Source organism: Meleagris gallopavo, chromosome 7 (genome assembly GCF_000146605.3).
Source record: "Meleagris gallopavo isolate NT-WF06-2002-E0010 breed Aviagen turkey brand Nicholas breeding stock chromosome 7, Turkey_5.1, whole genome shotgun sequence".
In the NCBI taxonomy this organism is placed as follows: Eukaryota; Metazoa; Chordata; class Aves; order Galliformes; family Phasianidae; genus Meleagris; species Meleagris gallopavo.
The window spans coordinates 14,396,850-14,414,773 of NC_015017.2; the positions used below are offsets into that span (position 1 = coordinate 14,396,850).

General features: G+C 39.0%; 1 protein-coding gene across 13 annotated transcripts in view; it reads left to right on the top strand.

The window, feature by feature from the left end:
- The window catches only part of ZNF385B (zinc finger protein 385B), a 153,627-nt gene that overhangs the window by 78,972 nt on the left and 56,731 nt on the right, over window positions 1-17,924 (top strand). Inside the window, exon 2 of one of the 13 annotated variants that reach the window (XM_010713542.3) lies at window positions 4,548-4,677. The exons of 7 other annotated variants lie outside the window; for them this stretch is intronic. The gene's annotated coding sequence lies outside the window, so the exon portion shown is untranslated. Of the gene's footprint in view, window positions 1-4,415; window positions 4,678-11,072; window positions 11,092-15,038; window positions 15,173-17,588; window positions 17,699-17,924 lie in introns of those variants that run through there. 5 more of the 13 variants (XM_031554185.1, XM_031554190.1, XM_031554188.1 and 2 more) reach the window with 5 other exon arrangements.

Consider the following 17,924-nt stretch of genomic DNA (forward strand, 5'->3'; position numbering starts at 1 on the left):
TATATATAAGGGAGGTCACTTTCTGTTTCTTTCTGTAGCTTGAATGCCAAGAAGGCCACCAGGAGTGATGAGTGGTTTCTGATTAAGTACAACTCTAGCTGTAGAAAGAAATTTATCAGATTTCATTGAATGCAATGTATAGTAAATGATATACTTTAAATTCAGCAATTGTAAAAATTACAAGGTCACTTCATGGCTCCATGCTTTTTAAATTTTAAAATTATGGTAACTATCACATTAAAAATACATTTGATAGCTTAATACTAGACATAATACTGAAACACAAATGAAACTGGTCTCAAAACAGCTGAAAACAGGCTCCACTCACCATCTTCATTATTTTCTGATCTTTTTGTGGAAGCACTAAGCTTGTCTTTCCTACCTTTCTCCTTTTTCTTTATTGGTCAGGTTGTCTTGCTGGTTTTCCCAATATTCATCCTTAGGAATACCATTCATTTCTTTCCTCCATCTCATCACTCATAATTATGCTCCAGAGTAACAAACGAAGGAACATTCTTTGCTTACAGAATTTCCTTTTCAAATGTGTGTGCTGCAAGTACGCTACACTACATATGCTAATTTTCTTCTAAATCAATCCTAGAAATAGCAGTAGAAACAGTGCTCTGTTGTTGTGATTAGAGGTCATACTAACATAAATAAAATTTTGAATTTCAAAGTTGTCTGAGATTTCAGACATTTTAGAGTATCTAGGAAACTCATAAATACCTCTTGAATGCTGCTTTCCCTGTGACTGATTTAGGTGATTGTTCCTGTCCTAGTTGCTGGGCTCATAAACATGACACATGGTGTTCTGTCACTTGGTTATTCATGGTTTTTTGTATACAGTAACCTTGCAGTTACTTCTAGTGGTATATTCTGTGCATGCATGGTGCTTTGAATTCTTCTTAGATTGCATGAAAGTTCTTTAAGCCAAATGCTTGCTTGGAGCAGCTGTAAAGGAGTGTCAGCTTCCTCTTTTAGCTGTCTGCTGGTGGGACACTAATAAGAGTGTCATTTTACTTTTTGAATTCTTGTTCAAGTTTGAACATTGATACATCGTATGAGATAATGAAAGGACTAGGATCCTATTACAACTTAATAACAGTGAAACGAACAAGCAAACAAAAATAACAGACTAGCAGGTTTTTTTTGTTTTTTTTTTTTTCATATCCTGGAATCCAATTAAATTGAAAATGAAGACTTCTTCAAAATCACTATAATAAGCCCTAGTATTTCAGAGGCATGTTACAAGGCCTAAGTAGTTCTTTGAGTTAAAAGAAGCAATCAGTTTTTGGGGAATTGAAGAGTTTGCTAATTACATTTAAAAAAAGAAAAACAACACAAAAAACTTTCTAATACTTGGTCTACATAGAAATTGTTCATCCACATTTAACATGCTGAGTCTGTAAGCATAGGGATTTACTTTGCCTCTTAGTTGAAGGGCTAGTTGTAAGATTTGGAAAATCCTTCTGTTACAGCTATTTGAGGAGTGCTTTGAGAGGTAGTTATGCAACTCTAACAAAAATGATCTTAGCACTGTCTTTGCTTTTTGAAATTAAACAAAGGAAATACTTCTACATGAAAGAGAGGAATTCCTACTTTTAAATCCAAACATTGGGGATTGAAATCCTAAGCCCTCAGAGCAATAAAAATGTAAGAAATATTAAGAAGCATAAAAAAGTTATTATAATGTCAGTATTGTATATGCAACTGTGAGTCATCCAGTACTTAAAAATTATATAATACTGCCAATTACACATACAAATCCAGGGAGAATTTTAAGACCTTTCGTAAGAATTTTAAAAACCCTCTTGATACTGTCATACCCTAAGAAACCGGGAACATTAATCCATTGCTTGATGCTGACCTCTGAGAAAATACACGAAGTCCTAATAGATTGCGTCTGGAATACTTATCACACCACCATGAGAAACAGAAGGATGAGAAATGGACTTAGTGGAAGGCAGCAGGGTTTCTTAATCTGTGGTGTTGCAAGGCCGTTGCATGGATGCTCTAACAGCTGTACCAAGCTCTGCACAAACCCGTGGCTCTGAGCAGCAGTATGGCTCCTTGCTGCCAGACCCCACAGGGGAAAGGTTTCCCAGGTCCATGTACCCTCACACCATAGAGAAATTCATTTCACTGAGTAAGGCACAGTGAGAAAGTACTAACTCAGGAAGATACAGGTGAGGTCTGTCCTTTTTGTTTTTATTGCTGGAAATTTCTCAGTTATCTGTGAGTGTGTTTGCCGTTTTCTTCATTGTTCTTCATTTTCTTGACTTGTTTGGATCCTTTCTGATACTTTCTACTTTTGAACTCCACTTGTGTTGTCATAACTGCTTTTCTTTTTCTGTACTTGAGTAGTCTGAGTACCCTTCTCCCACTACCCAAGTTAGCCCAGTTATTGGCCTTCTTTTTAAATATATTTAATAAAGAAGTATAGGAGCTGAAATCTTAGACAAACTCTTCCACTCAAAGACAGCTGTCTATAACTTATCTCAGAGCATTAATTTTCTGGTTTTTTTCTTCAAATTTAGTTGTCATTACTGATCTGAAAGCAAAACTCACACTTCATCTGAGAAAATCGTCTCTTTCTTTTCTCACTTTTGAATTTTACCTTGTTTCATAATGAGTGAACTTCTTTCCCTTCCATTCAGACTTGGATTAAGGTGTACAAGGACCAGAAACTACATCATTTTGTTGGTGAATTTATCCTCTATGTGCATCGCTAACCTAAGAAATGTGAAGCTGGGCTTGGCAACTTGTCAGGAACAATGTTCTGGACTCCTATTTTTCTGCCTGGAGCCTTAAGCCAGCATGTTGGCTTTGGCTTCTTGGGATCCAGCAGCTGCTGCAGTGTTGAGAGGTGATGCCCAAGTCCTGGTCCTCTGCAAACCCCTCTGGGTGCTCTCCCAAAAGGGATAACACATGCTGGTTTTGGGTTTGGGATGTCTCTAAACAAATTGTTATGAAGGTTGTTCCTTTCTTGCCCAGTATCTGCCAAGATGACTTGTGTGAGCTGTGCAATCCCTCTCTAAATGGAACAGGACCTGCTTAGGAAAAACCAAGGTTGTACAGTGGAACTCCTAAGAGTGGGCCAGCAGCATGTGGGAAGTTCAGTCTCACCATCTTTTTGATAAAGTCACTCTTATGTTTTCATTTTTCTTTGTAGTTGTGATCGTTTGCATTGTATCCTTTAGATCTTAGGATTGCAGACAGGTGTCTGAGATGAAGTTAAGCAACTGTAATAACAATTTATTTCCCCATTGTCTTTCCTCTTCGCCCTCAAGTAGAGTAGTATTTGTTCTAAAGAACTAAAAAGCAATGGTATTCCAGAATTTTATTTCCACATTGAACATCATTGCTGTAGATCAGAGAATTTGTAAAACTAGGATCAATGTTTCTAATTGGTTTGTCAATAGAAGGTTCTCACTCAGCTGTAAACTCCCAAGCTAGAGAAACAAGCCTCTGCTGTCGGAGCATGCATGTTCTTTCATATATTAACATTAAATTCTCTGAGCTCCAAAGTCAACTCAAGGCTTCTTAACGAAAGCAGATCTTGTCCAACACAAATAAAGGATGATAATCCCCAGTTTGAAGTGTTCTTCCTGGTGTCAGCAGCATATGTCCTGGCACAGGGGGAGGAGAGCTGATGAAAGCTGTGGATTTGCAGGACGCTCTGAAAGCTGGGGGAGCAAGGAGTGGGTGTCAGGGCTGTGGGGAACAAGGCATGGAGGACAGAGACAGCACAATTACAGGAAAAGGTATAAAGGTGTCTTTCAGCGAGGATATCTGGTAAAGAAAGAGAAAGAAATGTTTTTTCCAGCCTTTCTCCTCATTATCTCCTACCGCCTCTTCTAAAATACTTCCTCCTGACTGCTATCTTTGCACATCATGGGAAGGGGCAAGTCAGTCCTCAGACTTCATGAGGAAGAAGATCGAGGAGTCAGTGCTGCTCCTGTTGTTGGGAAAGGATCAGGCTGCAGTCCCAGGGAGCAGGGATTGTGTTCCTTCTGCCTTTGGGGTGTCAGGAAAGGGGACACATTGCCAAGTACTGGCTGTCAGTTGGGTGGGAGGGAAAGTTCTTGTATAGGAAAATATTCATTCAGCTGTCAGTGACAGCTGCATGTGTTGGCTACTGATTGCCGCTGATATGCTATATGAAACCAGCAATATTCTTCTGCTTGTAAGATCTACAAAAAATTCTCAGACTAACTAGCAACAAGATTTTAGGTCGAAGAGGCTTCAGGTGATTCTCATTTTGATCCCTTGTACTCAGTCTGCTCAGGAGCTGCAGGAAGTGGGAGGAATTGTATTTCTAGGACAGGAATCTGAAAGGAGCCAAGTATCCAATGGCTGGGCATGCACAGTTCACATCAGTTGTACAGTTATGTGCGTTTAGGGATTATGGGCAGAGAGCAGCAGGACTCAGCTGTTTGAGCTTCTAGACGTGCTCTGTATAGGAAGGGATGTGCTAGATGAAAAACAGGACTGTGTGACTAGGGGAATTAATTCAAAGAGGATCCTTGATTTGTGTTTTTTTGTAGCTTGTGTTGTGTCTCTCTTGATGGAACAGCAATTTACTTGAGTTTGTGAGGAAGATGAAATATGGAACTTCCTTATTTCTTCCCATTTTGAGATTACTTGCAGCACAGAGGAAACTGGAGAGAAAGTAAGGTAAGCTTTGTACAGCGACTGTCCTACTCTTGAGGATACTGGGCAGGAGGCAAGTTCTGCTGTGCTGATGCCTCGTGCCACAGCAAGGAGGTAATCTCCTCTACATCGGTTCATTGACAGTAGGATTGGGGTGGGTAGGAAGAAACACAACTGTTTTTTTTGTCTCGTCTCTTTTTATTTTTAGCAAGGCTTTGATTCAAAATTTACGGTTTATAATATCTTCCATCAAACCCTGAGACTCCATGTTGGCGAGTAGAACCTTATTTCTAAAGAATAAATATTTCTTAAGCTTTAACATTGCTATTCAGTTGTTCTTTTGTCTCCATGGCAACTTTAAAAGTAACAACAAAGCAGTAGGTGGTGATGTCAGCCAAAAATGTGACTGTTGATAGCAACAAAATGGATGCCAATGTGGGGTCACATGCAGCAGTAATAGATATGCCACCTATGGCAGAAGTATTGCATATGACATTTTAAAGTGTACCAGAAAGTAAGGTTAGTTCAACTTGCAGATATTATACATTGTGCGTAAGGTATTGTTTCAAAGTTCAGCAGGGAACTGTGGTTTACCTTCTGTAATGGCATGAGTTGCATGCTCATTGTATACACAACGTGTGCCATCTTGTGATGAGATCTCAAGGTTTCTGCTCAGTTTGTTGCTGGAATAGAGAATAAGGCTCCTAAAGAAGGTAGAAGTTAAAAGTTATTGTTCTCATCTGGCTTCAGTGCTGATCTGAAAAATGAAGCATATAGAAAAAAGGCAATGCTTTTCTTTCAAGTAAAATAAAACGGGACAAGGAGAAATGATAATCAGATTTTGATCTTAACCTTGTGATTCCAGAAGCTTGGGTGTTTTACTGATACATAGAAAGAAAATCATTTCTGGAGAAAGAACCATGAGAAAATTGGACTGCAACTAGTGCTGGAAACCAGCTCAGAAGGGAATGATTGTAAGAAAGGTGCTTGATGTTAGAGCTAAGAGAACTGGAATTAATTTCCATGTAGTTGTACATGGAGAGGTACTGAATGAGCATATCTGTTCTTAAACAAATGTTGTGACAGACGAATTAGTGAAAAGGAAACCATATCCTTTTAAGTAGTATCTAGCATTTGACAAGTCTCTTTGAAGTACTGGTGAGTTGTACTGTTTCACATTGTACCGTGAAAATTCTGCCCTTTAATATATATGAATGCTGTCAATATAGCACGTAACAAAATACCTTCTGGAGTCTTAAATTATCTGGATTTGAATGCTGCTTTCTCCAGATTAGTGTATCATGTTAGCGCTCTGCATTTTGTGAAGGTGTCACTTCAGTTCTTGAATGTAGGGTTTCCTGATTGTTTGAGCTGTTTGTTATCAAAGCAGGCTTTTCTGCTCTACGGGAAAGGTGGACGGTGGAGACTGCACCCAGCTGTTTCTTGGAGCCTGACTTGATGGCATCAACTAGCCCTCTCTGCACATGGATAAACAGAACAGCTTCAATCAGTGACACTGTGCAATACCATCTGCTTTAGACTGCAGAGAACTGGGCAGGTATAGATTGCTCATGGCTCCAGTTACATCTTCCTTTCCCTTCTTAGTATAGGCAACATGAATATATTTTAAAATTCGTTTTAATCAAATAATGTTTGCAGTATGAAACACATCCAGCTCTCACCGTCTCCTTGCCTCATGAGGGAAAGTGTGTTTCTTGCTTGTTTTCTTTCTTGTTGGTGTGCGGTATTTTGTTGTTATTGCTGTTTTGCGGTATGTTGAGATGAAAAAAATTCAGGGCTGTCAATGTCTCATCTTCTGCTCAACAAGCTCTGTTTCCTTATTTGTTTTCATTTGTCTCAGTTGCAAAATCTTTCTGAGCAGCTTTTGGTTTTGAAAGTCTGGGTAAACCTGAAGCATGTATGTAACTCAAATGAAATAATCAGTATTTTAAAGTTACCAGTCATGTTAGACTTTCTTAAAACTCTAATCAAAGTGTAACTCTAAGCCACATAGTCCAGGACTGTCAGCTGAAGGGCATTGCAAGGAAATTCAGAAGTGGCAAGATTTCTGTCATTTTTACTTTCAGCCTATGGGGGTTGGACATCAGGGTAAAGAGCTGCCACCTACTCGTTCCTCTGGCAGGTGTGTTCAGCTGTTTGAGAGCAGTAAGAGAGAGGAGGCAGAATGGGGGGAATCCAAATGAGATTGAACATAGGCAAACCTGCTCCCCTGCTTTTGATGAGATTAATTGAGATGAGCTGATGGAAGTATGAGACTATTTTTGCAAGGGCACTTAATAAAATTACTTTTATTTCCATGAGAGATGGGAAAACAACTGTACCTGAGATTGGCAGGCTCCATTTGCAGAGAGATAATAACCAAAGTAGTAGCAGCTTCTCTACCTGTTTTGCTTCCTAAACAAGACAAGTAGATATGTATTAGTGCCAAGAATGCCTGCACATCTGTCGTGTGTGTGCCTGGAGCAACTGAGGCCTCTGGCTGCAGGCTGGCCCCAAGCCGAGCAGCGCTGGTTTTAAATCACTATCACTTCGTGCTCAGTGCTGTGCTTGGTCTCACAGTGACATTTTACATCCCGTTGCAGTCCTATCCTCTTTGTTTGAATTTTCCAGGGAGCATTTCCCTTCTCACATGTTCTGTATTAAATCTGATTCCCTACCAAATTTGCTCAGCCTATAAACAAAGTTTTCTTTTTCCTAAATCCAGTTTTCTTCTGAAGTCGAAGGTAGCAAATGATTCATTTTCCTATGGTGTGTCACCAATGGACCTTTTTTTTTCTTTGCAAGTCAAATATGTGTTTATACTTTTGTCACTAACTTTATCAGTGTGAGCAAAACTTTGAGAAGTGGGTTTCCAGACTTTCAGTGAAAGACAGACCACATGTCTGTATTGCTTTCACCATAGTTAGAGCAGATCTCTCATTATCTAGTTGCTATTGAAGGGTGAACTTTAAAATGCCAAGACAGTATTTGTAACTCCATCAATTAATCTGTATAGTTAGTAAATATAACCAATCTTATTATTTTCCTGTGTTTTCTTTCATGTAATTGAAGTTCTAGGCTATAAGCAAGATCTTGATACTTGTCCCTCTGTAATATTTGCAGGGTAAATAGCAAGCCTACCTAGTCTGGCTGACCCTTCTTTTAAAGTAGAGACGCATTATGGATTTTTGTTGTTTATAATGGATGCCTCTTTATAACTCATGACCTTTCAAACATCTGATTTTTTTTTCTTTTATTTTTGAGCTACGCACATGCAAAGAAAATGCACTAAATCCTATGGAGTCACTAGAAGACTCTTTTCTCCTGCCTGCTTTTAACTTGAATTATTTTCTCTGTGTCCTGAGTGCTTTTTTTAGTGGTGTACAGCTTGACTGATGCCGTAGATTTAAGGTAGAATTCTTACAAATTATTAGAAGGTTTCATTTTATGTACATAGATTGGCTGAACTCTTGACATTCTGTCTAGCTCTATTTTGTAGTAATGGAGTTTTAATCAAAATGATTTGACATATCCAGAAGTAATGGCTGAAATTTGTTAGTCACCCTGGAAAAAATATAAATTCTTGGACAGGTATCTTCTTTTGTTGCAACTAACACAAATCCTAATGTTCCTAAATGAAAGCTCTCTCTGCTTTCACTGGTATAGCTCTCAACATTTTGTATGGAAGCAGATCGTTATGGTGGATGTCAGAGTATGACAACTAGCAGCTGTCATAGTGTGTTATCATGAACTTAGAAGTGCTTTGTGGAAAATTAAAATTTGAAATGAGGCAGAACTTACGCTTAGGAATAAACTTGTGATTTTTTTATTTACTGCTCAGATAAGAAGTCCTGCTCATGACTGTGGTGCTTGTTTATTCTTGATATGAAAATGAATGTCCCATGAACAAAAGTTCCCAGTTCCATTACTCTGTGGAACTTTCCATTTCATGTACAGCGGTAGCAGGACTCTATACAAATTTGACAAAAATAGTATTTATACAAAGTGGAAAATTCCACCTTCAGTATGAGAGGGAATCTTAGCAACCTTCTTTTCCCAGAATTTGCAGTGACTATTGAGCACTATTAAAACGTTCAGTTGTCAACAACAAGATCAGGCAGAAAAGTAAATATGGAAAGCTTTTCTACTTTAATTGTCTGCAGGAGTTGGTACATAACTCTTAGAATGATTCTTGTACAGTGTTTATATTGTTCTCTGCATGTAAACTGAAGAAAAATGCAAATACCACAGAAAAACACATGAAAATTTCAGGCAGAAATAAGTGCTCCTATTTCCCACTGAACTGAAAACTTTTTCTCTGTGAAAAGAAAAAAGACATATTCTACATGCTATTTTGTCAGGCTTTTAGCAATCTTGTTTCAGCAGAAAGGGCCCACTTTTTTGCTGTAGACTGAACAGGATAAAATCCACTGCACCTAGGGCATCCTTCATGCTTATTGTATATGTTTGTGCTTTAGTTTGCTTCTGTTAAATTTCTTTGTGTTGATTTCTCATCAAGAAATTTGATAAAACTATCTGAAAGAACAGCCCCCTTAAAATCAATTAAGACCATGTTTATACTTAATTAAAAGAAAAAAAAGTATATTACACTAGCTGTAAATATCTTTGTCTCAACTTGTCTTTAATGGATGCATTCACAGTACACACTGCTGGTCATCTAAGCCTCTTCTCATCCGTAAGACATTGCTTCTGCTATACATACAACATTGTTTTATTCAGTCTGGATATCGTCTTGTGTGCTGTTGAGATTCCTAGATTCTCTGGGGAGGTTATTTTCAGAGTCTGCTTCAGCTCATAAAGAGTGCCACCTGAGCACTAAGTATGACTCAGAACAGTGTTGGTGTTAAGAAACTTCCCCTGATGTTCAAACCTGGTGAGTTTCATTGCCTTCTTTTCCAGTTATATCCTTTTCCTTCAATTCTCTCTAATCTCCAAACTTTCACAACTCTTTGCTAGTCTTTCAATTAGCCTGCATTGCCCCTTGCCTCTCTCAGTTGTGCATTGTTACTATCTCACTGTTTGTATTTGCTAGACTTTCTGGAGCTTGCTTCTTACATGCATCACTTCAATTTGTAAATCTTTTTTACCTGAAGATGAGCCTGCTACTTAACATAATAAGCATCGTCAAAAGTGCCAAAAGTTGTCATTATAAAAAAACTTTTCAGTGTCCAGGATATTTTTATTTTCTGCAGTTTTTGTGTTATTTTGTCTTATTTGTGTTCTGCACTGCAGCCTGCTGGTAATTAATCAATCTATAATCTATCCCAGCACACGAAGAGCAGTTGGTTTTAAATTTATTTACAAATTTCTTCTGTTGTTATTTTTGAATATGCACATACAGGAATAGAAATATTGAAAAAAGCTCATCCTACCCAAACCCCTGTTGTTATAGGCATGGAGATTTACAGTCACAAAACTAGTTGAAATTTTTCTCTTCTGACCGTGCTGGAATCCAGGTGCTCTTATGATTTCTTCGTATTCCCAGCTTAAGTTCATTCTTCCTTTCCTTTGTCATGGGTGCCAAGATTTAAACATGGTGCTGCATGTGGGACCCCACCCCATAAGATGAGCACTTCTCAGTTGACATTGGAAATGAATTTAGAATGGATCATTAGATATATTTCCTCATTTTTATTGTAGAATCTTCATTGTTGCAATCAGTGCTATTAAATCGGGGGAAGGGGAGGGATGTTTTTCTTTCTATTCTTGCAGCAGTGCTGCCTAAAGACAAAAGTTTTTGTTTGTTTTTAATTCAGTTGTTGGTCACTGACTTCTATTCAAATGTACTCTCCATAAGGATTTTAAAGTATGCTACATACGTTTCTGCTTTCAGTAATAGAAAAGACATCTGAGGATTAAATTTCACCTTGCATGACTCATTTTTGTCTTGTGCAACTTTCTGAAGTGTTTAATAGAACATGTTTGAAATTCATGTGCTGGGAAAAAGTGCAGTAGAAGTAGGCATTTCTGCATAAGGTATAAATTGTCTTTGCAAAATCTGTAGTTAAGTAGTCTCTCACTTAAAGCAAAGCGAAGTAACAAAAAAAATGAATACATGCTGCTTCTTTAGGGGGTAGGTGTAGAATACTTCTCTGTATTGTAAACATTCTGTTACTGAAAAATAGATTTGTTCTTTCCTATTCTCTTCCCCACTCTGACTACTACACTTTCTTAAGTACTTAAGGATTTTTACTTAGTTTTATTTTTGAAGCTTTTAGCAGAAATGCTAAGTCAGGGCTTGAACCAGTGATTGAGCACGTGGTGGGAAGGCAGGGCAAACCCAGGGGAGCTCAGGTGTATGCAATGCACTGAGTGACCAGAAGGGGTGGAGCCAGGATCCACCTCTTCCCAGACCTCATTTAAGGGTTGGCAGTGGAAGCAAGGGTATCTCCCTGTCTACTCTGCAGCCTTTTGAAGGTAAGCTTCCTTTTTTTCTGTGCCTGTTGTATTTGAGCAAATCCTCCCTTACAGTCTAGGATGTTGCTGCTTTGCTGCCATTGCTGTGCTTTCTATTGGGTTACAAAGCTACTTGAGCTATCGTGATCTTTCTAATTAGAGCACATAAAAGCGTATTAATGGCAAATTCATTTCCCTGATTTCCTCCTGTGCTGGAAGACATATACTATAGTTAAAGACAACTTTCACACAAACTTGAACATCAAATCTATCCAAAGAACAGCTTTGAAAATTCTGGAAAACAATGCAAACTCCAAGGGTGTACATACCATCAGTGGAGGTGGAGGAGGGTTGTTTATGCCAACTGTTCAGGATGTCCATGCTGAAAGTACGGGCTCATTCTCATAGGTGATTGACCTCCAGTGAGTTCTTCTAAAAACACCAATTCAGAGCCTACTTCTTAATCATCCCCAGCTCCTGGATTAGCGTCTTGGATTGGATTCTGCTGATGGAGTGTATTCTGCAGCATGGCTTCACTCAGATGGGCTGTTCTGCTGCAGAAACATATGGCATATTTTAAACCCGTTGTGGAATGCAGACAACTGTGAAGCCATGACTGCTGTATCCACAGGAATGTTTGAACCTGGACCTTTGCTAAGGAACTAGTCTTTCATCCCTGTCTTTGCAAACTTCTCTTGCCCAATTCAGCATGCTTCTGTGACAGTTATGTGCAAGATGGGTGCAGTGTGTCGTGCAGAATGTGTGGTGATAGGAGGGTGGGCTGTGATCCTTTCCCCAGGCTGTTGGCTATTCTGGCCCCCTCACGGCACATGCTGCGGTCTGTGTGGTGTGATAATTATTTGCCTCTTTCCATTTGCTGTTCCACATATTTACTAGTTGTGCTGTTCCACATACTTATTGGGTTTCTTTGTGGAGCAACTTCGGGACAACATTAGTCTACGAAGGGCGTGTAGAAGTTTTTGTTAATATAGTATCAGTCTGATAACAAATACCTTGGTCGCTCCTTTTATTATTCCTTTGCACTGTGAAACTCTGTAGCATATGATCTGGCAGCTGTTGTGTCTACGCAGCGCCCCTCCTGGCGATGTTAATCGGCCAGCTCTCACACTTGCACTGCTGCTAATCCCAGTGAGGCTGTGTACTTAAAAGGAACGATAATGGATTCACACCAGGGTGACAGATGCAAGCTTGGACCATTTGCTGGAGTTCTGTGCATTGCACATTGTATCTCCAGGGCTATAAGTTTTTCCAGCAATTTAGTTTCCCCTGTTTTTTTTCACAATAGCAAATACATGCATTAAAAGGGAAAAGCACAGAGGTATGATTTTTGGGTTTCTTGGTATCTAATGTGCATTGCCTTCAGTATGCAAGTTTTGTTATTTCAGTCTAACCAACAAATAAGTATGAAGCAAGGGAAAATCTGCATGGCAGTCAAGAGAATTGAGAAAAAAGGTTTATGTGTGAATTCAAAGCTCAGTGATTGGTAACACAGTCACATTCTTAAAACAGAAGAAGTTCAGGATGGAGGAGAAAGAATGTAAAGATGTGCATTGCTCTCATCTTAGAATTATAGGCTTGATATTTACCTTACTACATAGCCAGGGGTTAGGAAAGAAATGGACAAGAGAAATACTTCTACCTTTTCCTGGAAGTAGGCTGAAGCTTGTATGCTGCAACATCTGCCTAGTTAATTAGAATTGAGGAAACAAAAAATTAAGGATTATAACTTTTAAAGTCAGAGTGAAATATTACTCTTTAAAATAGTGAAAACTTGTTATAGAAATGAGATAAGGTTATATTCTTTATAGGCTTAAGAACAGAATAGTCATATTGCCTGACTTTCCTTCGTGGTAAATCACGCAGCTTTTATCACATATACTGAAAGAGTTTGGAAGTTCTTTTAAAGACTTCTTAGTATAAGCACCAGTGCAGACTATCAGAAAGCATAGCAGGGAAAGCTGGACTAAATGTAAGCTCTTTCTGAGAAGCACAAGGACCCTATGTGGAGATAGGAAAGGGGTAGTTCAAATTATAGAGGGTGAAAGAAGAGTAATGTGAATGTAAAGGACAAAATTAAAAAAAAAAATTAAAAGCAAGAAATAAACTTTGATGCTTCTGTCTCAAGAAATTGTTCTGTAAATGCACTTGCAGTACTTACAGAATAGCAAGGAGAAGGATGGATTGTTATTCTGTAAATGCCAAAAAAAGCAAAGAAGATGGGATTATGTGGTGTTCTTGCATGGCTGGTGTTAAAAAGAGTGATTCTGTTAACTTGGCCATCATTTTACTACAAATGATGAAAAGTGAGATTGCTATGTAAGAACAAGTTAGTGTTTTGGTGAACTGGGATCTTAAATGTTCTGACAAATGCTGCATAAGGATACTTGCATTAATGGAAATCTCAGAGCTGTTACTGTTGTGAAGACACTGGGAAGTCCCAGAGCACTAAAAAAGACCTGATGGTTTCACGGTGTTTTTGGAAGAGGAGAAGGGCCAAGTGAGTTCAAGAACCGATCTATTATTTTCTCTTTGAAGAAGCAGACAAATAAGTTTATGCTAAAGCATACAAAAGGGAGCAGGAGCTGAGCAATAACTAGAAGGGCAGGTGAGCAGGGCTCATAACTCTGTGAATGCAGGTGAGGGTTGCTGTGTAGCACAAGCTGAAAGTGATATAACACTGCCCTGTTAGATGGATGCTATCCTTAGGGAGAGAACCAGAAACACAGTGTGACAGGCATGAAAGGTCTGCTATGCTGCCAGGAAGCTGAGGGCCAGTTCGGTTGAGTCTGGGCATGGATGAGAGGCATCAGTGCTCACAACATTCTTTATTTTTCTTTTTGTCCACCCCCATCTCACTGCTTTCTTTGGATGGCTGTTGGTTCAGTTTGACCAGCTCAAAGGTCTAGGTGACAGTGTATTTCTCTTTTCTTGGTTTGTTGCTGGTTTGTTTATAAATGCTGGGACTCCCTGTGCCAGCTTAAGGGAGAAGCTGGAGTGGAGTGGAGGAGTGGTGGGGCTGCCTAGCCTGCTCATGTGTGGTCATGGGTAGAGATGCAAGCTGCATGGCAGTCTTCATAAATCTGCTTTCATGCTTTTTTGACATTGAATCCCACCTTCCCACCAAAGAAGTTTTCTTCTTTAGTGCAACCTGATTAATTTTACAGAAACATTTTCTTAAATACAGCTTTTTATTTTATTTCTTAGGTCTCTGAATGTAACTGAGGGGAGAGTTGCCCAAGTTCATGTCATACAGTCTTTGAAAACAGAACAGCATTGAAACTCTATGACCCAGCTCAGGCAGGCCTGGTGCACTGCTGCTTTCAAAACAATGTTCCTACTCAAATGGCAGTTACTAATTACACTAATTAATGTTCAGTAAGGCCACTGATGTGATGATTTGTGCTACCAAATCTGTTAGTTATAAATCTGTTGCCTTTATTTCTGCTCAGACTAGATACTATGTACTATAGTTTTATGATTTTTTAGATTTTTACTTATTCTCTAAGTCAGGACTGATGAATAAATATAGTAGTGTACCTTAATACAGCAGAATCAGGATTTGAGGGCTCTGATCTTCTGAATCTCATGACCCTTCAGTGTCTCCGTAACCCTGCTCTCCAAGGTCCTCTTTTATGAACTTTTTCAAAAACTTGAGCAAGACATCATCTCTTTTAAAAATAATAATATGAAAGAAGAATTTATTTAAAAGATACAGCTCTGCAGCAGACAGCTAGCCTTCTAAAGCTGTAATTCCTAAGCTTAGTTTTAAGAACAATAATAGGAAATGAGCTGCTGAAATGCCGCTTGTCAGTCTTTTAGGTTATATTTGATCTGGTGATGTCAATAGTAGGCTGCCTTCCCTCTGGAGTCAAGTTGCAAACAGTGTCCTCGAGGGTAATTAAAGCTAAGCATACAATTACAGCAGCCCTGATTTGTTTGGACTTGTTGGTTGCCCACTGTCTCGCAGCACCTAGCATTACAAACGCACCGTGCCGAACTGCAAGGACTATTTATCTCTGAGTCTCATGCTGGGTATGTTTAAATGCTGCAGTGGAGGTGGGCTGTAGCCCTAGGCACTAAGGTAAGCATCGTGACACCACTTAGCAGCGGGAAGCCTTTATGGGACAACTCGGTCTGTTTTATGCCTTTGTTTTGCTGAAATGATTCACGGTTGAGTGGTCTCAGTGAAAACTCTGCGGCTTCTGAATACTGTAAGTTTCTGGTGATCTGTAGCATTTTTCTTCCATTTAAAAGTGGCCTAAACTTTGGTCAGCAATGCAACTCTTGTCCTCTTTTCACGTTCTGAAGTTGTTGTTGTGTTTTTAGGTGTGAGAAGTACTAGTGTGTCTGGCTCCTGGTTTCTTGAGTAGGGTGACATGTCTGCTTTTTGTTTAGTATAACAGGATGCTGGTAATTCCTAGAGCTCAAGAAGCAGAGTTTTGACATGCCCGTTGCTTTGGCTTGTAGAAGTGTGGGCTCTGAGCAGAGAGGGGTACAGCAGGGCATCTGATGAAAAGAGAAGTGAAGTCCTTCAGGAAATCCTCTGAGACTTTCTTTAGTTAGAGCACCAAGGAGAGCTGGACAAGTTAAGGAGAGAGAAACATTTTCCCTTCTATAGTGTTAACTAGGAAATTATGAAGTTGTTTTTTGTTTTCTTTAAACTACTTCTAAGACATAAGGGATTTTCTTCAATATTGTAAAAAAGGATTGTTATATCATTTATACTACACACAGTTTAGTAAATCTGCCTAGTAGTGTTACCAATTTGACCTTTTTTGGACAGATGCTTTTATGCAGCATGCCCTGTGCTTTGTCAGAGCAGTTAAAATTCAGTGTTTATTGTAGGCTACGTGGACAATATTATGAAAGCTTTAAATTCCACCTTTCTTCCCTGTCTCATTGCCTCATAGTCTTTCTCTCTTGGAATATGGTTCTTCTAAAAGTAACTACCATAGTATGAAAATGATAGCAAATAAAAGGGAGAGCATGACTGAAATTGTGACTCTTTGGGTAGATGGGAGATGCTTTGAATGTTCAAATTCCTTTTGAATTTTCTAAAACACTGAATACCTTTATTTAAAACAACAACAACACACCTTAATTTCGTTCAGTAGTGAGCCTGGTTTCCACAGCAAACAGTTTAAAGAGCCCAAATGACCTGTTTGTAGTTTTTTATCTGAAGGACATTTAGGGAGCTGTGTCAATAGAAGTACTTGGAGAAAGAAAACAAGAAACAATTTAGGTAGCTGAATGTTCTAGAGGTGATTGTGTAATAGGTGGGAAAAGCAAATGAAGCGTTAAATTCTCTGAGCTAAGAGCTCTTTTAAGAGAGTTAGAAATTGTGTAAAGGGGTTAAATGATTAGACACAGGTGTGACAATGCATATGGATCTGGATCCCCTATTGTATTTGTTGCTGAGCTGCTTTGTTGGAGTATTAAAGTGGAATAAGGAGAAAGAACCCAACTGCAGACATAAAATGATTTAATATAAAACTGCAGACATTACCCCAACTGCAGAAGATAAACTGTGATGGCTTTGAGCAATAACAAAACGGTCATCCAGCAGCGCTCCCTCTGGTTGCCATGTTTGTTACCAGTGGATAGCAACTCAGGGCCTCCAGAAGAAAAGACCATACTGAGGCTGTGTATGGATTGGTGTTGGAATTCAGGATAAAAAAAAGGTTGGATTTTGGGAAATCAGATTATATGAGAAGTGCAGAGGAGGGAACTTGCTCTTTAGTAAGCTAACTGCAACTAGTTTTCATCCCAATATAAGGGAACTTACAAGATAGTGTAAACTGGGTTGTTTCTGCAGATGTTCCTTGATAGAGGCACTTCATTTTGTAAATAAATGTGTTAAGTCAAAAGACAATTCTATACTCTTTCCTGATACTTTTTCCATACTCTAGGTAAAAGTATTTGTCTTTAATGGGTTGCTTGTCATCAAATCTCAGTCCCTACAGATTCCTGAAGAGGAAAAAGCAGTTGCTTTTATACTGATATTGCAGTAAGCTGATGGTGCATGTTGGTTGCTGTGCCTGTGTGTTAATCAGAGAGGGGATGGAGTGCAGTGCTTCATCCTGGGGCACGTGCAGGCCTGATGCATCAAGAATGTGTTTTTAAAAAAAAAAAGTCAACACAAAGGCTGAAATGGAAGTTGTCTCATGGTCCAGGCAAGACTGTGGCTTCAGTAGGTTTGTGGTGATGTTATGTTTTTTATTGAGGATAGCAGCAGAAAAGCAAAAAAAATTCTCTCTCACTTATTTTGTGTTGGGGAAGTGGAAAAGGCAAGGGGAGGCACCTGCTGTGAAAAAATGAAGAGGAAAAAAAAAGTGATCTTTAGGTTTTCAGAAAGATACGTTAATATGGATGGCAAGCGAATGGAGAGCTGAAAAAGACACAGCTGTTTTTTTTGTCATACTTGGATGACGTCATAAGAGCAAGCCACTCTAAAGCAGCACTTCCCAGAACCAAGCAGGAGCAGAGGAAGCACAGAGCTGATCCAGCTGTGGGCACCCGAGGGAGGGGGCTGAGCAACACAGGGGTTCCCAGCACAAAGAAACTGGAGTAGATTGTAAAGCTCCAGCTGACTTCAGTGCATGCAAAAGTACTGCATTTATTAATAGCTGTCACTGTTTGTTTAGAATAAAATCTGACTTACTAAACTAAATGATATTAAGAGGTAATGTGCTACTCTGCTTTCCAGTTGAAAAATTCACCTTGATTGGTTTAGAAGTTTAGCAGAAGAGAGTTAGCTCTTTTAAAAACTAATGACAAATATTTCTATAGTATCTATAGGTATTAAGATTGTTGTTCTACTGCAGCCAGAATGT